General features: G+C 45.6%; 2 protein-coding genes across 5 annotated transcripts in view; one reads left to right on the top strand and one right to left on the bottom strand.

Moving 5' to 3' along the window:
• Positions 1-22,535, bottom strand: part of LOC144113715 (thiamine-triphosphatase-like) — a 470,258-nt gene that overhangs the window by 398,353 nt on the left and 49,370 nt on the right. For 2 of the 3 annotated variants that reach the window (XM_077646990.1, XM_077646987.1), the window contains exon 1: positions 5,608-5,726. The exons of the other annotated variant lie outside the window; for it this stretch is intronic. The gene's annotated coding sequence lies outside the window, so the exon portion shown is untranslated. Of the gene's footprint in view, positions 1-5,607; positions 5,727-22,535 lie in introns of those variants that run through there. 3 annotated transcript variants of the gene reach the window in all.
• The window catches only part of zfh2 (Zn finger homeodomain 2), a 253,865-nt gene continuing 236,931 nt past the window's right edge, over positions 5,602-22,535 (top strand). The window contains exon 1 of one of the 2 annotated variants that reach the window (XM_077646983.1): positions 5,602-6,069. The gene's annotated coding sequence lies outside the window, so the exon portion shown is untranslated. The remainder of the gene's footprint in view (positions 6,070-22,535) is intronic. The other variant, XM_077646985.1, reaches the window with a different exon arrangement.

The raw sequence follows: 22,535 nt of genomic DNA, 5'->3' as shown, positions 1-22,535 counted from the left end.
GGTTGGCCGGTCGGTCGTTCGGCCGATTGATTGATTGATTGATTGATTGATTGATTGATTGATTGATTGATTGATTGATTGATTGATTGATTGGTTGGTTGGTTGGTTGGTTGATTGATTGATTGATTGATTGATTGATTGCTGCTCGGAGCCATTCATATAAGTGCTAGTAAAAATGATTCTGCGATTCTGCTACCCTAAACAACGCTTTTTCGTCGCTTCGTGACTTCAAACACAGTTCTATGTATAGTCAGCGTTAATTTCTCACAAAGCTCCTGCAGCAGTATGTAACAATGTAGCAGTAGGTAGAAACGTGCACAAATTCACTACTCTTTGGCGGTTCTCGACGTCTTAGGCGGTCGACTCCCTTTGCCTGGTGAAGAGCTTCCTCCTGCAATATAACAGTAAAACTCCGCCCTTTATCCTTTCTTCGCGAAAATGACAGCAGTAATCTGCCGCACTACAACATAAATTACATTAATGGTCCAGAAACGCTATGAGCAACTTACGTGCGTATGTTTTGTTCCAAGTACTGAAGCAGTCCGCATTACTCAGCGCAGCATCCATGTCCTGTGTGAGCGCAAACTCGAACTGGCCAGTAGCGGTCGAAACTTTGAAGTCACAGTTTCCTAAATAGCACCTTAATATGTGTTGGAAGATGATCGCATTGCCGTTGTATAATCGCTGACACTTGGTATTTTCGTCAAAGGGCAGACAACTGAAATTTAAAAATTGCGCTTATTCGAGCCTAAAAATACGGCCTTAAAAGAGACGAGTACGGACCACGCACGACGGGACAGGCCCTGCTCTGAAGTTCGCATTGAACAACGTGATCGGTTACATACAGGAACTGTTTCGGCAAGAGCGAAGTGCAGGGTATGAACACAAAATGGCTTAGTTCACCGACACACCATGCTGCCATGGAGGCTGGCAGGACGAACGCTTGAGGAATGGCAGTTGTTTTTCTTTTAAAGGGTGACAAAAGTTGTGCTGGATGGAGTTGTTACCCCTAAAAAAACGGACCGATGTTTTAAGAAATTAGATAGCTCGTCAGTATGCGGCCCTGCATTTCGAATGTCGCACGCGCGTCGGCTATCACCTACTTCTACTGATGAAGAAACATGGCCAGGCCGACTTTAAAAGCCATCACAAGCTGCTTGTGTTTACAAACAAACTGAACAAAGTATAACTAAGGCATCGCCATGCTGCGAAGTCATCAATCTTTTGTGACACAGATAAGACATAGAGCGTTGTCACTGAAAGCATGAAAAAATTATGCTCCCGATACGAAATTAGAAACGCTTGGTTAAACTTCCCTTGCTGTCTAATGGCACCGTTATTTGTGACTCTAAACCGGTCCACCATATATGCGTTATAAGTTCTCAATGTATGCCGGCCAATATCTGGGTTCGTTAAGTTATACGTAGCGAGCATCGACACCACGAACATCAATTTTCTTTAAATATTGGCAGCTGTGCACAGCGCTGTTTTGTTAAATGGAAGACAACAGGACTGGTTCAATCATGAAGTCGTAAGAACTACAATAAATTCAGCTTAATTACCAACACACTGAATTAAAGAAACATCCCCCTCGAGAATTGTAAACAACGAACTAAATGCCACAAACGATGTGTATCGGCAGAACTTTAAAAAAAAGAAAAGCGCGTGTCAGAACGATTAGCTTAACGCTCAGAAGGAATAGCACATTCCACGTGTTTCATCCCCGGAATGAAGATAAATTAGGACGCATTTTCAGCACGTGTCTCGATAAGGTGCGAGCGGTTATTCGCAAACTACAGAAGATAATGAGCACTTCGTATTTTAACATAATCAATGGTTCGACGAAAGTTCGTCTGGTCAGGCATTGTATTAAAGAAAAAGGAATGCGGTCACTGACCATGTCATGAAATTCAAAGACGTTTCGGAACCTCGTACGGGTTCCTTGATCCCTGAGTGGTACAAGAAATTGTCGCGACTTATATACGTAACACGTGGCGCAAGGAGCGTGCGTAGATGGGTGGCATGGTTCCTTGCACCCGGTTCAATTCTCAGATTCCGCCAGTTTAATTTAAGCCCCGTAGTTTTCTCGTCAGCAGAAAGAACCATTCGCTAGGCGAGTGATCATGTTTGAGAAATATGAGGGACGCTCGACACGTTTTGCCTCTTGGGTTATAACTTTTAATTATTTATTTGAATTTGAAATGTCACATTTAAATGAAAATTTTAATGCTTTTCCGCGAGCACATCATTGCTCGATATGCTGCTCGCCAGAATCGACGCACATCCGCCAGCGGAGCACTAGTTGATGCTTGCCGACACAGAAGAGTCGGGACTGATGCTTTCTTGCCTCAACCACCTCAGAGCTCGCACCTAGCGCCATCAGACATCTGGCTTTTTCCTAAGGTGATGGAGCGCTTGAAGTGTAATGTTACGTTCATTCCATGGCAACAGGAAGGGACTACTAATTTAATATGTCGTTGGCGTTGTCAACTGCCCGAAGTCATGCAGACGTCATGCCCTTGCGGCGGAGGTACACTGCCGCTTGTGGTAGCTACATAGAAAGTGATGTGCTCTTGGAAAGACAACATTCCAAACGTTCGTTCCATTTCAGCGTCCCTAAATTTCAGCCTTAAATAAAAGAGTTACAGTTAAAAAAAATTTTGGACGCCCTCGCAGTTGGCGGAATGTTACTCATGTAGTTTTTCCTCATTGCGCTAAAGCAGCCCATTCTTCATATTTCTTAACGTTGCCTCTTTCTGTGATTACAGGACAGCTCCGCTCATATCGCTGTAACAGAAACGCAGTGACGCAGCAGCTAGTGTATTATTGGGTAGAAATGAAGCAGGTGTTTGCCAGACTTTGAGCGTGATTCAACATTCCACGGTGTGTGGTACCCTAAGATCAAAACGCCTACTTTCGGTGATAGTATTAAGCAATAAATAATGAGGATTTTGCCACCACGTGAAAGGAGGCAGCATCGGTGTTCTGGGCATATCACACTTCTATTAGTTGTCAATGAGCAAATATCTGCATACTCCAAATGTTGATCCTTCAACTGTTTAATGCAAAAAATATTGGCTCGAAGCTGTTCACTTCGTTAAAACGGTCGACTACCTACTCTAAATCATCTGTCTTCGCGACACGAAAAAGAGTACGACAAGGGGGTAACTAGATGAGACACTACTGATGTGCCATCAAAAATGAAGCAACGGAAATAGTTCTGGTGTTGTATGTAACACTACTTCCGGGTCCACAAGGGAAAGCATGCACTTAGCTCATTTTTCTTCTTTTATTTTTGCAAAAGGCGTCTCTTTTGCGCCACTTCTGAGACCAGAAGACAGCCTCTTCTGGTCCCAACAAATCCTCGCATAGAAAACAAACCACGATGACTGTATCGAAGTCCTCCATACGTTCTTCGGAGTGTCCTTATGTACTTTGAAACGAAAACAACTGCCACAAAAGAAGGCGCAGCGGAAACAAATGTCTCGGAATCTGTAGAGTTCTGAAAGTAAAATATCTCGCCCTGAAGGCTTGCAAACCTCTTCATAAAATAATAGCTCTCATTCGAATACATAATACTAATTATACATAGGTTGCGCAAAAGTAATTGCGGTCGCCGTGTTTGAGACAGAAGCGCAAATAAAACTTGAGCGCTTTTCTCATCTGCTTATAGCCAGGTGCTCGGCATGCACACTAAACAAATTCTCACCCTTAAGGGTTTAAATCAGCTGTCCCCAGACGAACACCCCTTTGAGTGCTAAAAAGGGTGCAGAGATCAGCACCCTTCAGGAAGGGTGCAAAACATGAAAGTTTCGATGGCGCGCATCAATCCAAGGCTTTTGCTTCATGGGTGAGTCAATGTGGAGCACCCTTCAAACATGCATTCGTAGAGGTGTTATGGGAAAATAGTACCCTTTAATGAGGGTGCAACCATTACATCCTCTAAACCATCATTAAGTACACCCTTCATTAAGGGTGCTGATCTCTGCACCCTTTTTTAGCACCGAACAATTGGAAAAGGGTGTTCGTCTGGGGACAGCTGATTTACACCCTAAAGGGCGAGAAATTGTTTAGTGTGTGCACTGTGGAATTAAGCTAAGTTACGCAATACATTAATAACACCCGTGACGCTATGTGCAACTTAGTAATATGAGTCGAATACTTTTGGCCAGAGTGAAGCACAACTGCTTTTTCATCACAAAGCCGAAGCATAGTATTGAATTCCTGGAGATCCCGCTCTAAGCCTGAAAGTAAGCACGAAGCAATACCATACTAAGCCCCTGGCGCCATCTTCAGATGCACTGTTTGATTGTTTCTGCTGGGGTAGGTCAATGGCCAACCGCCGCGCCGAAATGATGACGTCAGAAAAAGGCTGGGAACTTGAAAACAATCATCGGCGTAAAATGATGCACAGCAGTTCTTGTGTTGTTGATTTCGCAGGAAAGACATTTCACGCTGCTAAATGTTGCATATTTAGTAGAGAGCTTGGGAACAATACCATATCTCTAGTACGTAGTGTTCAGTAGCGCACTACGCCAGACAAAGAAGCGAGTCCATGACACATGACTCTCATTTTGCATCATGAACACTTGCTGAAGCAGAGTTAACGAGCCAAACTAAAATTCCCAAGATTTCCTGAAACGAATGGTTTCTGATGTAGTCATAGATCGGCATGCAGTACAAAACACAACTGTCTTAAAGAACGAAAGCTTGCGAGATCTCATCGGTAGATAATGGAAAGCTCCAGCGGCCACCACTATGCCTTTATCATAACTTCCGGATGTCATAAAATCACTTGTGGCAGTGAAATTGACATCCTCAGTATCTTTTAAACCGTGCAGCGCTGTAGAAGCTAAATCTGGCGTCGGCTAATCGCAGACCGGGTTTGCAATGGTGGCCAAACGTTCCAACGGCTCTCGATTGACCAGCGCCATTGCGTCGGCCAATCACCGGACGTTTTTACGTGGTGCTTGCTTTCTGAATGTGGCCCTGGACTAGCCACTAGGTGCCAGTGGGAGCTGCACTGTTTCGATGGGCACCGGCTATTTTTGACGCTATACAAACTGATTAGGTGCATGAAAGACAAAGCTAGAACGAAACTGCCGGTGTTTGAAACGCAAAGCCAAAATCACAAAACCGAAACGTTTTTCCATACGTGACAATCGATCTGGGATTTCCTGTTTTAATTTTTTTCTCTCTCTAGAACCAAAGTCATGTGTTTTCAGATAAAGCAGAGAAAGATGAGCCGAAATGAAGGCAGTACCGGATCAAAGTTCGCATACCAAAATTTTTCTTTCGCTTTTTATACCTTTGTATTTCACTTTTTTGAGCGCATTAAATACGCGTGCGCTGCTGTCGTGGCCGAGTCCGTACTCAAGCTGGATGTCTCGCGTTCCGGCGGCGACGTGTACGGGTTGTGGCAAAATTTCCCCGTCCGGCAGACAACGCGGCGGGTCCTAATTAAATCCGGCCAGCGGTGATTATGCAGAGCAGCCCGCCCACCCCGTTCCGTGTTAATGAAATGCGCGGGCGAGCGCAGCGCGCCTGCGCAGCGCGTGCGGACCGGAGCGCCCCCGCGACGCTAGGCCGCGCGGCGCACGCACTCACCCCCTGGCGATCGACGAGAAGAGTCGCGCCTGCGAGCGGCCAACTTCCCCGATCGCGCGCACGTGTCGCCCGCTGCTCGAGGAGTCTCCCACTGACACAGGGCGGCGAGGCCTGTCTCACCCGGCATCAGCAGCTGTGCCTCAGCTATTCCCCTCGCCGCCGGCTGCACGTCCCGGGCTCTGCCTTCCAAGACAACGGCGCGCGCGCCACAAGCGCGGCACGCGGCGACGACGCCACGCGCCCGAGCAGCCGCCACTCCTCCGCCGCTCTCCGGCGCCTCGCAAGGCCGCCCGCGACAACACTGTGCAGTTTTGGTTTTGGTCTCGGCGCGGCGCGTGCTCGGCTGGCCGTCGGATTGTGACCCAAACAGAGCGCGTTCCTCCGCCACGTGTGCATCGGCCCGGCACCTCGGCCGGACTAACTTCCACGCCTCTGACAGCGCGACACCTCGGTCCACGAGGCGTAAGTAAGCCGATCAGCTGTGGGGCTTCTCCGGCCAGCTCTCGTCTCGGGCCGCAGCCTTCTTCTTCCCCCCTCCCCCCCATTCTCTCCCTCTTTTATTTTTTTTTATGCCCGTGAATGATACGAACACTTGTCACCGCGTCGTAGTTGCTTGCGGGGAGCGTGCGTCAGGTGTGGCGAACCGTAAGCCCTCGCCGGAAGAGAGGAAAAGCAAAACATTCGCCTGTGTTGTTTGACTGCAGTGTTGAAACTGCGGCTCGGCGAACAGGCTGTTTTTGTTCTCTATGCGCAGCGACGCGCGTAAACCACGAAAGCAACCTGTTCTCTTAGTTCCTACCGAGCTGACAGCCTCGTTTGTTTCCTTTGATTTTTATTTCTCCCCTCCACGTGCGCTCACGGTCAGGACAAAATACAACGCTATTTAAAGCTTCGCTATATTCTCAATTGCGCCGATGGTGGAATTTGCGCCGACTTTAAATGGTCTAAGCAAGCTTTCAGATCCCGTCACTCTTATGTACGGACGCATCAAAACGACACTTGCCTCAACTTAGTTCCGTGGGCGATAGGCGTCCGTGGGCGATAGGCGTCCATTTATTTTATAATTCTATGTCAACGTGAGCTCAACGGGACGCCGTCACTAAGGCAACGAATGTGCTCAAACATTGTACACCAAGGCAAGAGATGCCTTATGATGCTTGTGACGACAGTTTCGCTTTACACCCCACTCAATCCGAGCGAAAGCAATGCTTCCATGGACGTCGGTATTGAGGCTGTTTTCTGTTTTCAATCAGCTGTTCTCGTTTTTTTTTTTTTTTTGAGCCCGAATTGTCCGCTGGCTGTTGCTTCATTACCGCACTTTAAAATCCGGATGCCGTGTCTGTTGGGAAGAAAAGCGGTTCCGTAATGACCACATTTACAAGCTTCCAGAATTCCCGACTTTGGACCCGTATTGCCATCTACGTGCAACGAATCTGTACCAGTATTGCTTACAGGAACTGGGAAGCTAAATTATAATATCAGCTAACTGTATTTGCTGGACACATGCTCTAAGACAAGAAATCAGAGCGAATCTTTTCGCTCCGGAAGCTATCATACAATACAGAGAAACCACTGTCTGCGATTCTTTAATTATTTCGTACTTCTCCTTGCTCGCAGGTCCAGAACTTTGTTTTTGTATAGTTTTTGTGTGGCAAGTGTCAACAGTACTCTGTTTCACAGCTGTAGTTAGCGGGCAGTACACGTTTCAGCAGAGGCTGTAAAATTCGTGTGCTGTCACAGCACGGCGGTCATGCGTCACTGGCTCGTGATATTTTCCAAGCGGCGGTGCGTAGAATCACCAGCTTCAAAGCCCCCCCCCCCCCCCCCCCCCTTTTTTTTTTTCAGATCATAGCGTGCATTTCTAATTATCCTTCAGAACCATGCTTGGAAGAGCGACTGATCGGGCTGGTTGCTAATTTATGACAGCCAAAACACCATGCTAAAGTAAACAAAGCCCAAGCATTGATATACCGCGAATTCTTTACTCGCTCCACTGGACAGAAGGCGATTGCTGCCAAGGGAAGGAAAATGTCGCTGGGACGTCCGATTGTTCATATATTTCAGGAAATAGCTAAAAAATTTCTATTACTGGGATTTAGTAACGTTTGACCGAGTATCGAAGGAAAATTTGTCCGACCTGAAGCCGTGAATCCGCATTTTTTTTTGTCCGACCTGAAGCCGTGAATCCGCATTTTTTTTTCTTTAATAATGTCTCAGAAGCCGCATGACGAGCAATTTGAAAAGAACGGGCGCTGTTAGATGCATTTTCTCCCCACATTATCGTGTGTTGTCGACACGTGGTGCGAAAAAGCTTCGTGACTACAGGTAACGGGTTAGATGCAGCATGTAGTGGATGTTAAACGGAATGCAACCCAAGAACCTAGTGGTGTAACTCATATGCCGGAAGCGACGATCAGTGCCCTTTCCATTTTGGCACTGTGTACGCAGGCCGCGAGATGTCAGCCGGGAGAAAAGGAACGGAGAACAAGGTCAAAGGGGAACTGATCAAGACTTAAGCTTGCGCTTTCTAGAGTTGCTCATTTTGGAGTTGCCCGGTGTGGACCGTCGAAAGCGTGGGAAAGCGTGTCCCTGACGTGAGTGTCTGGACAGAGCTCGTTCGCACCCAAGACCGACATACCGGCTTTATGCGTCTGACAGCCGGTCGGTAGGGTAGGCGAACTCTGCCCAACCCTCTGCACACTCTGGATCCTTTGCTTGACCTGACCTCTTAGAATGATATATTTTGTGTTGTAACGCCTAAAGGCCGTTTGTTATACCTGGATGACGATTACCTCTATTTAATCGCTCTATTTTCCTTGATTTCGCTGGAGCGTAGCTCTCATCGTAATTTAGCTTGTTTTTATGCCGTCCGAAGTACTTAAAGAAGGAAAATGAAGTTGGCTACGATTTGATTTCTTAGAACTCCCAATTACAACTGTCAGCAGCACACGCGTGCAACTGCTTCACCGTTTAGAAGGCACGGAACTCGACAATTAAAGCTGCAGCGATTTCTGAACGCCAGCAGAAGCAAGGTGGTCTGTTCCTTGGCCTGCTCATCTCATGTCGTTTGGAAAACCATGACTGTCTGCGCTGCTGTTTTGAAGTCGCGGTTTTCTGTAAGGCTGTGACCTTTAGTCACAGGGCAGCAAGCCCCGTATCACTTAACATTAACAGCTTGTCTCCGTCACGTTAAAAGCATTAATACCGGCCCTGTCTGTAGTTCAGGCGACCAAGACAAGGAGCGATTTAAACGCGAACAGTCTTCGCTCAATGAGTGGTTGGCTTTCACGGCCACGGAGAGCAAAAACCCTAGTTTCTAGCGGCCGACGTTGCAGAGAGAGCTAATTACCAGGGTGTCAGTAGATCGGGCTAGAGATATGGAAATCTTTCGTTTCCCTCTGCCCTTTAATTTAGCGAAGCGACGTGCATATTTATCCCTTGGCGTTGTGTAACCTCTCGTTGTTGCCAAACTGAGCGCTGCCTAAACCTCTCGCTTTTTCTTGCTTACTTATGCCCGTGCGCGTTACTTTTACTGCACTTGCTTCGCTTTCCAACGAAGCTGCGAACATTAGTGCTACTCGTCCGGGTGTATCCTTGACTCCGCTTCCTAGCGTGCCATTTAACAAAATGTGTTTGTACTATTTTGGCTCTTCTATTTATTTTATTATGTGCGCTTGACGACGTTGATTAAATGTGGTTTCTTTGTATGTACATAGAAATCTTAAAATAAATTTCCCCCCGCTGACGTGGCTGACCCGCACAGTGCGACCCACGTGCTTTCACGAAGCGCGTGCAGAGGTGCACTGGATAAAGAACAAGTTCTCCGATGAAAGTCATGACACCATTATCACGCACCGACCTCTGCTTATACACTGTTGTCAATAGTACCGGAAAAAAGACTGCCGCCTCCAAGATCTACGCAGCAAACGAAGCGCACGGGGTCGTTGCTGGTGGTGCTTTCCCAAGGCATAATCCGACCGGCAAAAATAGGGGCCCCTGAGACGGTGTAGTTTTTCTCGAAGGTTGTTTTGAGGCACACGAAATACCACACACAGTTGAGCCTGTGCTTCGAGTGTGTATCGAACCGTTCGTTTTGATGGACAGCGTGAGGCTCACATATAGTGCTGCATTCCACGGCCGTTGGCCTTCAGCCGTTATATCGCTGTCTGAGCATCAGTGCTTGCCATGTATCTTCCTTCGTTGAAGCACTGTTCTGCAGCTTTTGAACGTGTAGTTAGGGAACGCTCGAAGCTGGAAAAATTGAAAATGCCAGAGAGCACCATAAATCACAAACGTGTAAAGCGCGTTTTCGTAAGCGCATTCGCGCTTGACACTCAAACTGCCATTTACTTCTTCATTTCTTTTTAGCCAACGTCATCCTTGCCTAATGCATTTCGTCGAACGCGAGCAGCAAAATATCTCTTAACTCGTGTTTGGCACTGCCGCGGGTGTTATAATGAGAAAACAGGGGGTGACATCTTCCCGATAAACAACACCAAACGCTTACGAGGCCGTAACGAACGTCGAAATGAGTTATTAGCCTCCGTGAAGGGTCTTAGTTATCGCTGTAAAAGTAGGAGACTTCAGATACATGCTGTGGCGGGGTTTTAGGTAGATAATTTTCCTTGCTGTTGTCTTCCATCCTCGGACGGCACAGTATTAAGCTGTGTAATGTCAGTTATGAGCTTTCATTTGGTTACTCGGCGGCCTACGTGAACCGTCGTCGCGTCGCTAAACGCGTGAGATGGAAGGGGCAGTCGTCTGCGTCATAAAGAACAGGAGCGCTCATTGTCACGAGGGAAATTCCAACCACATGTTTATTGCCGAGACTGATATGTACATGCACCTCGCAGGCACATACATTGCGCATATGAGGTGATATTAAAGTGGTTCTTGAAAATGCTAAGCAGCTGCGAATTAACTCGTCGTCTTCTGCATTTCGCTCTTTTCTTTTCCTGACAGCCTTGATGCTGCAAAGTGCGAACAGATGCTCGAAAGTTCGTCTACGTGGCGGCGGCAGCTAAATTGAGATTTCTGGTTATTCATTCCATCTCCACGGTATGACATTTTCACGTGCGGCTTCGCTACGTTATAATTGCAAAGCTGCTGTCAGCTTTAAGCTTTGCTTAAAACATACGTTATATCAGCCTGTGCTACGGTACACTACAGTCATGCTGCCTCACAGATGCTAATGAAGCCGGTTACATCTAAGCTCTTCTCATAGGTGCAACTCGATTTATCGCCTATGTACGCGTCATGACAGCAGCTCTAGGAAATACAACTCCTCTGGTGTTTGTGGCGTCTAGATCGTATTCTACTGCATTGAAGCACGCAATATTTATTCCTGATGTGTTCTTAAACCCCGATTGACTTTCATTGTCAAAACGAGAGATAAACAGTTTGAGCATTTGCACTTTTAAACAAAAACGCTCATTTGTAAAATATCCCTGTTAGTTGAAACCGATATAAAAAAATATAACATACTCGTCCGCACGTGCAGAAGTGCATAGTTAATCGTCAAGCCATACCTGTTCCAGGCAACAAATGTTGCTGAACCTTCATCGCCAAAATGAGAGCTCTATTAATTAAAAAAATCTAAGAAGACCTCGATTAGCAACACGTGCATGCTAAAAGCGAAGAGTGTGCAGTAATGTTGGCAGTCACAAGTTTCGAGCCGCATTGTTTAGCTAGAATTGCGCACATACGCTCCATGGTACGAAACAATTAACCTTGCGTCGTGCCAAGGCCCTGTAAAACGTGGAGTAGCCGTACGTGACACAAAGAATCTATGAGCAAACCAGCAAGCTTCTTCCAGCATAGCCGCAGTTACCTTGTGTAATCCCTGAGACTTCGGAATCTAATGGAAAGTTATGCTGGAGCTTTTTTGCGATAACTTTCTTTTCTTTTGTCGTGCATGATTTGCAGGCCATTGTCGCGGAATTCCCGTGCGCACATTGTCGCGGTAAATATTTTCCTGTGCACCTGAAGAAGTGGTTGCATTGGTAACCAGAACGAGCTCACTCAATTACTAAAGCCGCTTGAGATGGATTGCAGGGGGAAGCAACATCGAATGCCGTGCCAGAGCGAACGAAACCTTCGTTCATTTATCTTGTTCAATGCGAGTTGGGTGTATTGTAAACAAGAAAAGATCTGGAATTCATCGTGAAAAATAATCAAGAGCGCTCTAATCGCCGCTGCGCCATTGAAGCTTCTTCTTTAGGCGGCTTTTTACGGCATGATATGTCCTCGTTTTTTTAAAGGCTCTGAGCCTGAAGAAAAAGTAGAGAGAGTGCGATAGCATACGGTCATTCATAACGTTTTGTCGCTGCCTCTACTAAAATTTGGGAGGGTGCCGCCGCGGTGGCTCAGTGGCTATGGCGCTCGGCTGATGGCCCGAAAGACGCGGGTTCGATCCCGACCGCGGCGGTCGAATTTCGATGGAGGCGAAATTCTAGAGGCTCGTGTACTGTGCGATGTCAGTGCACGTTAAAGAGTTCCAGGTGGTCAAAATTTCCGGAGCCCTTCACTACGTCGTCCCTCATAGCCTGAGTCGCTTAGTGACGTTAATCCCCCATAAACCATAAAATTTGGGCACAAAAGAGGAAGCTTGTATAAAAGCAGCAAAAGTTAAAGGAAGGTTCAGTGTGGTAGCGGGATGCCCAGGTCTCTGACTTCCGAAAGCTCTTGACGCAGTTCCGAAACTAGATCGCTGATACTGCAACATTGACCTTAATCTACATTTATTTTAGCCGCCGCGCTGCCACAGTTGTTATGGTGCTTGGATCCAGACCCGAAAGACGCGGGTTAGATCCCCGCCGCGGCGGTTGCATTTCGATGGAGGCGAAATGCCGGAGGCCCGTATACTGTGCGATGTCAGTGCACCTTAAAAAAACCCAGGTGGTTGAAATTATCCATCGCCCACCACTACGCCGTACCCATAGCCTGAGTAGCTTTGGGACGTTAAATCCCATAACCCAACCAACCAACATTTATTGTAACCTCTCAATGTGAAATTGGTTACTTTTCGTAATGCATGAAACTTATTTTCACTTTTCTCAAGTGCAAGCACTAAAATTGGCGATGCACATTTGTGTTCTCGTCGCCGCGGTCGAGTGCTTTTTGTTAAGAAGTGACGCCGTGTTTCCTGCGTTCTTTTCTTTTCGATTCAAAAGCATCTTCTCCGCCTGTGTTTTCATTGCAAGCATTGCGCAGAACAACTTTTTTGTTGCATTTATTGTCTCCTACAGAAGCCTGTTTGTGACTTCTTGCTAGCGTGGCCGCATAGTGAGGGTGCAGAAAAGGAACATCCAGCAGTCAAAGAAGCACTGCTGGGTGTTCGCTCTTTGCATTTTCACCGTACGTTAGGTGTTACATGTTTGCCTCTTTGTGATGCTCACCTTCTATTACATCTCGAGAGCCTTTTGAGACAAGTATGGCGTGAGTGAACCCGGTTGCATTTGTTGGCATTCCTTCACATTGTACTCTGCAGACGGCCAGTTGTGAAGATGACAAATGAGCATCGGGTTCCTTTTTTTTTTTTTACTGCTCTGTGATGCCCTTTGTATCGTACTATATGCTTCAGTTTTATTTCCTTTAAAATTCTACAGATATCAGGAATACACTTTAGTGTGTGTTGTGCTGCCTATGTGTGCTGAATTCTATGCTTTTCTCGCCGTAACAATCTTTTAGGAACGCCTTTGCTGTGTTCTTTGTGTGCATGAACTGGATTCACTTTCCCAGTATATTATTAACCAATAGTTTTTTTAAGTCTACGAGGTGCTTTGGCCATCAGGTACCATTGCGTAGTCGGCGTCCCTGTCATACCCCAATAATTCTGGACAAAAGCATTTTTGAACGGGAAATAGTTTATGAACGCAATTTTTTCATACATTGTAAGATTTCACCATAACAGTCAATATATCCGCAGATCTCCCGTCCACAGGCTTGCATTTGTTTTGCTATTAACGATTTTGCTATCGTCAATAGCGTTCCCCGTTGGTTTTCTACGTCAGTCTTAACTGCTCGATGTGAGCGATGGAAAAAGTTTAAAAGAAAGATTTTGCTACGCATCGGAAGAACGGATCATTGCCTTCAACATCCCCATAACACTATCTTACCATTTCCCAATATTCAAAACTTTTGTCCAAGAATGTTGAGCATGAGCCCTTAAAACGTTCATAATGCCCATATGTGCCCACGTTGCGTTTTGCCTATGGGATTTGTTAGTGTTAGCTTATCTCGTGAGCAGGAAATAATTCACAAATGACATGAGACACAACCGTGAAATAAAGATACAGTAAATTTAGATCCGATGATAGCATCAAGCAGTGCATGATATTAAAACACCAGGAACTGTTTTGTTTATTTTTATTTGTTTCTTTTTTACCTACAGCGCCTTTGAAATGAGCATTATTATAAAGAGGGAAACAGAAATGTAGTAAAGGCAGTACACCGCTCTATATCCGTAGAGGCTTGACTACTGCTTCGAGCCTTGATCAAAATGTCCGAAGGGGTGAGTCACAAAAGTAGTTTTAACTCCGCCCCAGCCTTCCACCAGATACCAGAGGCACAATCATATTCCAGCTCGCATATACCATTGTCTTAACCCACAGTGCCAAAAGATATCAGCTATCGTCACGCTCTTCAAGATGTGGTCGGTCACTGTGCTTGAACGTAAAATATTGTTTGTTTTTTTAATTGGAAATTGGTTCTTTGAGGAAAAGAAATGGCGCAGTAATTGTCTCACATCTTGGTGGAAACCTGAGCCGCGCCGTAAGGGAAGGGATGAAGGAGGGAGTGAAAGGAGAAAGGAAGAAGGAGGTGCCTTAGTGCAGGGCTGCGGAATAAATCCTACCACCTAGGGATCTTTAACGTGCACTGACATCACACAAACTGACATCGCACAAGAGACGGGCGCCTTTTTCGTTTCGCCTCCATCGAAACGAGGCCGCCGCGGTCGGGTTCGAACTCCGGAACTACGGCTCAGTAGCTGTCAGTTCAGTTTCAGAAGTCCCCAGTGTATAATAATTTTCATCGAGGTGCATCTGATGCATGTGTGCACCGAGGGTCAGTTCTGTGGCCACAGGTGTATGCTGCATGAGTATGTTCTTTACTTGTCGTTAGGCGATGCTACTTAAATGTACAACGTGAAAAAAATTGCTTTATTTTATTTATTTATTTCATTTTATTTTATTTATGTACATACTGCAGACCATGGTTAGGTCCAAGCAGGACGGGCACTGTACAGAATGAGTGAAACAGAAAAATCACATGGCAACTTGCAGTTTACAAAAAAAAACGAAAAAAAAAACGTGCATACAGTTACAAAGCATGGCTCATGTCAAATATGTCAATGTTGGTCCGTGAGGGGCAGAGATCGAGTTTCAGTCCGCTATTGTGCGCGGAAAAAAAAAGAAAATTTGAACACATTTGTGCGTGCGAAGTATGGTGCTAATAGGCTGGTGCGATTGTGGCGGGTGCTTCTTGCGGGCTGAGGGAAAAGATATAATGACGTTTCAAGTCCCAACTTACGTTTGAGCAAGAGGGAAAGAAAATCTAAACGGGTACCTTTTCGACGACACTCAACGCGGGGGGGGGGATACCATGAGACTGCATTATTTCGGAAGGTGAATCAGATTTGGAAAATTTGGAGAACACAAACCTAACTGCCTTCCTTTGTATTTTTTCAATCTTCTATATGTTGGATGCGGATCCCAGACTACGCACGCGTATTCGGGTTTTGGCCTGATCAAAGACAGACAACTAAGAAGCTTTACGTTGGGAGGGGAATTCCGAAGTTTATGTCTCAGGAAACATAGTTTTCTGAACGCAGATGAACAGATGTTGTCAATGTGGGCGTTCCATGACAGCAAGAGCGCCGTTCAGCTGCCCTTTGCGATGGATTGATCTCTTATAGTTTAAGTGGGGTGTGACTTTCATCCTTGTGCTTATCACTATCGTTGCCTTTTCGTCTTCTCTGTATTTTGGGAGCGCGCTGCGCACAACGAGCCAGCTGGCATGCAGTCCACCTGATCATGGTGTCGCATTATAGACGATAGCATTTCTTAATTAAGTGCTATTAACGGCAAAAAATGTCATGGCACATTCTTTACCACATTACTATTTGGCGTTATTATCTACTCTAATCCGCACGAGAGAATAGCGTGTGAGTTCACAGCTCTCTTTTTGACCGAGTCCGAAGTTTCGGAACCCGTACGTTCCCGCATCATTCAGGTCTGAAACGCTGGACATGTTTCCGTAAAGAATTCATGTCTATTTTTTGTAGTATACTTACACTTTTATGACAGCAGCCGTTTCATTGCCGATAGTGCTTTTCTTTGGCTCGTTTCTTCTCCGGTTTAGCACCAGTACAGCCTTTCATATAATATCTTGACTGCACACCTACTAGGCGCTGCGGTACCAAGACTGCGTGTTCAGGTAACGGCGCCTTTTATAAGGCTATAGAGGATGTCGTACACCCTGCGAAACCAAGCGGTATAAGGGCAAACGCATTTCGCTTAGCTCGGCTGTTGTGCTTATTTTATGGCATTATGATGATTGTGCAGAGTTGTGCCCAAGTATGTAGTCCAGTGGCGACTTCTTCCATTCCTATCGTCTCAAAAGTAAACATATTAGCGCACGCTCGCAGCACTAAACTGGCGTCAATGTGCTTACTTACCCTTCTGAGACGCGCACTTCTTGCACTTGGCGCACTTAATGTCGTGCTCAGTGTACAGGACGCTCAAACGCCGCCAGGGGCGCGTAGCTGCGCTACCTGCAGGCGGCTCGCGGCCACACTGTGCGGAGACGGAAATGGAACGCGCCTGCTGTGTTGTAAGGTCGTGAAGCCATGCGAGCCTCGCCAGATGTCGCCTTTACGCGCCTCGCTCGCGCGTCCTGGAGGCTTTTGTGCTCGAGTATTTGTGAATCGAGGTTCAACGGGATGCTGATCGATCCAGAGTAATGCAGCGTTGACTCCCTAACCTCTATGACAACATTAGCTGCTTAACTAATAGCACGTTATAAGAATTCACGTTAGGTCACACGGCTCTTTTTGACAGACAATGTCGTGCATATATTATGAGCTTTTGTCCTTTCAGCTAGTCGTACCACTTCTTGAAAATCGGTTTTATTGTGGGTATAAAGATATTGAATACAAGGTCTAGCTTAGCTATAACGAAGCTATCTTTATAAACACTGATATGATAGGGGAAGAAATAAACTTGTGCGAGTTCGTTATGAATTTTCACTTGGAATTTTATCTCAGGGCAATTTTGCGCCTTTTCAGTTTATACAGCTCAAGCTGCGCTTTCAGTTACCGCAGTCGGCATCCAATTGTGCTGTGAGCTTGAAGCTGTGATTTTGGTTCACAGAAACGGGATTGTTCATGTAAGCTGATAGCGTGGTTTCTCACATTTTTCGTGCTGCGTAAAACACAGTGGCTGTTTTGTTCTCAGATTACAGTCTCTGAAAAGCGAACGTGAACATTACACAAGTATCCGTACATGTGTTCATAAAGAAGTAAATTTGACTACCTCTACGTGCAGCGTAGTAGTATCATCGACCGTTTGCAACATCGACGTTCCGGTCATTGCAAACCGACACATCCGGCGGATACCTCAGTTTAGGTCATTAAAAGCTGCAGCCACTCGTTAAAATTTGAAATACCTATCTGTAGGGAAGGTCACATTTTTTTTCTTTTACAAGCCTCGCCTGCGCGTGTCACTGCGAAATAGGCGTCCTTGTGTACCTATGTTCACACATACACATATATGCGTATATGCATATATAAATTCCCTTTTGCTGTTCGTTGTTATTTTCTCCCTTTCTCTTTTTACATGATGTGCAGTGAACTGTGAGTTGAATAGCGGGAAGAATGCTACAGTTTCTTTTCTTGTCATTTCTTCTGAAGAACACCAGAGAAAAATTCATAACAAGTGTGAGAACTTTCCACAGAAGGCACATTTTCGCCTCTTTTGATACACGGCTTTTACATTATCAGAGAACTACGTGTCTAACCGATGCAATTTATAATGCCCTCTGAATCAGCAAATTGCCTTAAAAATTACCTTTTCCATACCACGCTGCATGATGCGTGCAGCAGAAGTAAAGGCTAACAGCACATTTGAGGCCGTTTCTGTAAACAACTTTACCTAGCACCGACATTTAGGCAATAAACGGGAAGTCTAATTGAAGTCAAAGCTGGAGCCATGTTTTGTAACTTTTCTTTCCTGATTAACTCTTTCGTTTCACTATCATTGGTCACTTAGCAGCTCTGACGTCAGGGCTAGCAGTTAGTGTACATTGTAAGTCTTCAGATGAGGTACCAAAAAGAAGAGAGGCGGACGAAAATATCTCGAAAAGAATCGTTACACGCCTCAAGGTCGAAATTTCACTCACAAGAACTATGAGCTTCTTAGTACGCCAACATCTTGCATACCGGATCACTCGAGATTCGTCAAAACATCTCGACATGAAAGTTATTAAATACGAGAGACTTAACGAGCAACAAATTGTCTTTCTTGGTATTCAAGTCTGTTCTGATCAGTTTGGTCATTCGCGAATGGTCCAACTGCTCAGTAAAAATTTGCGCTTCGAACCGTTTCACATAAGCTGCGTTTACATGAATCCGACAGGGTTGGGTTGAGTTGAGTTGCCGGGTAGAAAACCGGTTACTGGGTTCATTTAAACGACGCCAAGTTGAGTCTGCAGTCGAGGGGTCGGGTCCAGTCAACTCCGCCGCAAGGGGTAGGTTGACTTATCTCGACCCCGCAGGCGAAGTACTTGTAAACGCTGTCGAGTCGAAGAGTCGGGTTAGAGAGAGGGAAGAGGATAAATAGAAGCTGTTTTTCGCTTGCGCCTTTGCGCCTCCAAGACAGCCTTAGCTATGGATACCTGAGCGTTCCGCGATCATGGAGGCTGCCATTGCTCGCTCGCCTTGCGTTGCTCGACGCTTGGCGGCGCTTCAGTTGCGCCGGTCTTGGCTCGCTAAAGTCGAGTTCATGTAAACACGCAGTCGTCGAGTTGGGGTTACCTTGCTCAGCCGGACCCCCTGACTCGACTCGCCGCTATCGGATTCATGTAAACAGGGCTATAAGGATCTGACTCTACTCTTGCTTGTGACTTTCGTGTGCAATGCTGCTGACATATCTTACGGTTGTAGAGAGGTGAATCTTAGGTAAATGTAGCCTGAATCATTGCAAACAGGTTTCGGTATCATTCACTGAGGAACAGACGAAGTGCAGTCCACATACACTCCGCTACGATCTCACTACTCTCATTCCATATGATTGCTAGCATAACTGGAATGGCAGTGATTCCCTGAATCAACACAATTTTCACTCTAGGCTCAACCAGTTTGTATATAATTGCCCGCGTCCTTTTATTATCACCTTTCCTTGGTGACATTGCCCTCGATTGTATTCAAATCACAGATGTGATCGGTTCCTTCTGCGACGGATTCATATCTCCGGCTACATTCACAGTATACATGGCGTAATTTAACACCATTATCCTTTATACAAGCCCAAACGTAAGAAAGTGGGAGTAAAGTCATCAAACCAAACACGCTGTGTTCCTAGAGGCATTATTCGGTTTGATCAAAGAGCGTCGTCATGATGAAGAAAAACGCCTTACTCTCGTAGTTGCAACGAGCAGCCATAGAACGCAAAAAGGGAGACTCCTCTGAGTCGATGGCGCCAGGAAAACGTTAATCGGCCGTGCTGTGAGCTAGTGGCTGATGATTACACGTAATATGCCTGGAAATAGTGCTGGCATAAATGCAGTAAAATGGAAAACAGGATGGACGTGGCCAGCATTTGAATAACGGGACTACTTAGAACCAGAGAAATTTCAGAGTGCAGTGTTCTTTTGATCTGTTTTTTTTTCTTCATGAACACTGCAATCTGCGCTGCGAAGCACGGTTCATCTGAGCTCAGCAAAAGATAGGAAAAACCTGAACGCAGCTTGCAAAACAGCTCACCCGCCGTGTGCTAGTGCCGTCAGCCACATGTGCATGGCGGAGTTCGTGTGTACTTAATTACGACCACACATGCCAGAGCGTTGCAAAACGAACGTTGCTTTATTTTTTCTTCTTCTCTTTCTCCATCCCATTCTTTGATCGCCTACTTCCGTTATCGCGCGCGGCCCGTGCAGACGCCGGGCGTGTTAGAATGAACGACGGATGCGGTTTCGAGTTCCCCCCACCGTTCGCCGCCGCCGTGCCCTGCGCGCCGCCAGCCGCAGCCTTCGGCTCCGTTTATTTTGGGAACCCTTGTAGCACCTTCCTCCTTTCCGCCTTCCCTCTGCCTCCCTTTCAGCCTCTCTTCGCCTTTCGCCGTATTTTTTTTTTCTCTCATCGGGATTCTGCTCGGGCTCTTTTTCTTGTATTTTGGACATGCTTGGACCGCCAACAAAGGAAGCTATTCACCCCGTCTCTATATAGGAGGATGCGTTGATAACAAGGATCGCGGCTAACACATTTTTTGACGCCGGAGTCGCCCTCGCGACTGCTGTCTGCGCTCACCCCGTTCTTCTCGCGTCGCCGGCTACGCCAGCGGTGAATTTTTCCCCCTTGCTTCCCTTTTCGTTGTGTTTTTTGTATGTTTGTTTCTCTATATCCCACTTGTTTCTTCCCTCAGCCTCGGCTTGTATGGAAATTCTACATGCATGCAAACCGATCGCTCTTTTGGGTTCGTTCTGAAATGTTTTCCCGCTAAAGTGTTCGAGTATAAAATGAGAAGTTTATTTGTGTGATAATTGATGCAGGAAGCATTTCTTCTTCGAGTCTGAAGAATGCGGTGGTAAGTTTTGCAAGGTGCAAAGACTAACTTAAGGCGCGGTGAGGCTGTTCTAACAAAAAAAAAAAAAACTTGATTTTTACATTTTCCGCCCTTCTAACAGAACATTTTTTTTAGCTTCAGGAAATATGGTACGCCTAGGTATTCGCGACTTCAGAAGTGCTTTTTTCATCCTTTTTCGTGCTTACGTCGTGCGGAAAGCTGGAAGATTTCAAGGGTTTTATCTGCATTCTTCTGAAAGCAGCATTTTTCGAGGCTTATGCGCCTTCTTCTCAGGAACTGTATACGGCGCTAACAAAATTTTCGAGATTTCAATCAATGCCTTTTACATGACTCTAACTAGAATCAATAGCCTATGCCAATTTATATATTTATAATTAAAAAAACACTCATAGTGGGAAATTGTATGGCATCGAGAAAGAAAAAGTATAATAAATCTATTTCAGCCCAAAACGTATAATTATAGTCCCATTTGTTTAACATATCCACTTCTATCCTCAACCAAAATTTCAGGGCTCTGCATCCAGTAGATTTTAAGAAAAAGTATAATGATTGAAAAAATAAAAAGCAATACAAGACAATACTGGAGAAGTTTCTAATGTAGTTTTGAGGTTTAATGCCAGCTGTATCCATTTATAACTTAGTAAATAGAATTTAGAAATTTAGATTTATATAAAATTTATAAATATTCTAAATGGATTCCGCTTGCATTAAACCTCAAAACTGGGTTAAAATCTTCTTCTGTATTGTTCAGCATTGTTTTTTTTTTCAGTTATGAATTTTTTTTAAACTGTACTAGATGCAGAGCCCTGAAATATTGTATGAGAGTTGAAGCGGTTGTGTTAAACAAGTACGACTAAAATTTTACAGCCATAGCTTTTACTACGACTAATGTAAGGCCAGTCTTTGCAAGCCATTTTCGAAGTCTCACCCCATCTTAAGACAACCATGAACATCAGACATTCTCAGTAGCAGGCTGTTGTTCACAATATGGAATCAAAGCTTAGCAGTGACATGTCTTCAAGGGGCAACAAAAAATTAAGGAAATGAATCACGAGTGAAAATTCAAGCATCGTGTACCACAAGAAAGTAAAAGCTGGGAGTTTGTCTGGGCCACTCAAGGAAATGGTCGCTGCGGCGTCCGCGTGCATACGTCAGGCATAGACAGAGACTAGCAGAAAATGGGCTCAGCATCACAGCCGTGAAGGAGACGTGTTCGCAATTGTCCGCACACGCGTTCACGTGCTGACTAGGTTGGCGATATTGCGAGCGTCTTTGTCAATGTCATATCGCTAATGCCAGTATTGATGAGCTCCACTTGTGCTCCTCGAGACACCTGTACCTACATTCATTTTTCACACAAAGTGTCACTGCTTGAATGTAGAAAACGTGCCACTGGTGCATTTTGGCGGCACATCGAAAAGTCTGGAATTTTTGCAATGGAAGCGCTGACTTTGACAGAGCAACACAGAGGCGACGAACAGAGCGAGCGCTTACTTTCAACTGTCTTATTTTTTGAGGCGGGAAAAAGCTATTGTAGGAATGGGGGAGGGTACACTCAGTTATGGCTGTACCCACCCCTCAACCCTCCCCTATTCATCCCCCATTCCGACAAAAGGTTTTTTTGTCCAGAAAAAATAAAACAGTTGAAAGTAAGTGCTCGTTTTGCTTCGTTCTCTCTGTGTCGCTCTGTCAAAGTCAGCGCTTCCGTTGCAAAAATGCTAATACCAACTGGCCCATATCGTCGGTTTAAAGTCTGAAATGTGCGGCATAGTTAAGGGACACGTTCCGTCTCCTTCCTTTGGCATTCAATTTTAAAACAGCGGCCTACAAAGCCCTGTTGTTTCTTGCTCTAACTTTGAGAGCTCCCCCTCATAAGATCATCTGTGGTCGTTTTAGAAGATGGAACCAACTTAATCCTTTGCTGAGCACTGACGCGATTCGCGACGTCCTGTGCGCACGCCGTGTATACTCATTACCACATGAAGCTTGGATACAAAGTTTGATGTCCACGTATTCTCAGCAGCTAGCGCTTTCCGGCCAAATTGTCTGGTGTCACTGTGCGCAAGCTGGGTGAAGAACAGGGGGTCTTGAATTGGCATCTTCCAGCATGCGTCCCAAACATTCCTC

Source organism: Amblyomma americanum, chromosome 1, assembly GCF_052857255.1.
Source record: "Amblyomma americanum isolate KBUSLIRL-KWMA chromosome 1, ASM5285725v1, whole genome shotgun sequence".
NCBI lineage: Eukaryota > Metazoa > Arthropoda > Arachnida > Ixodida > Ixodidae > Amblyomma > Amblyomma americanum.
Note: the sequence above shows the minus strand (reverse complement) of the source record. Positions and strands in the feature narration are given on the sequence as shown.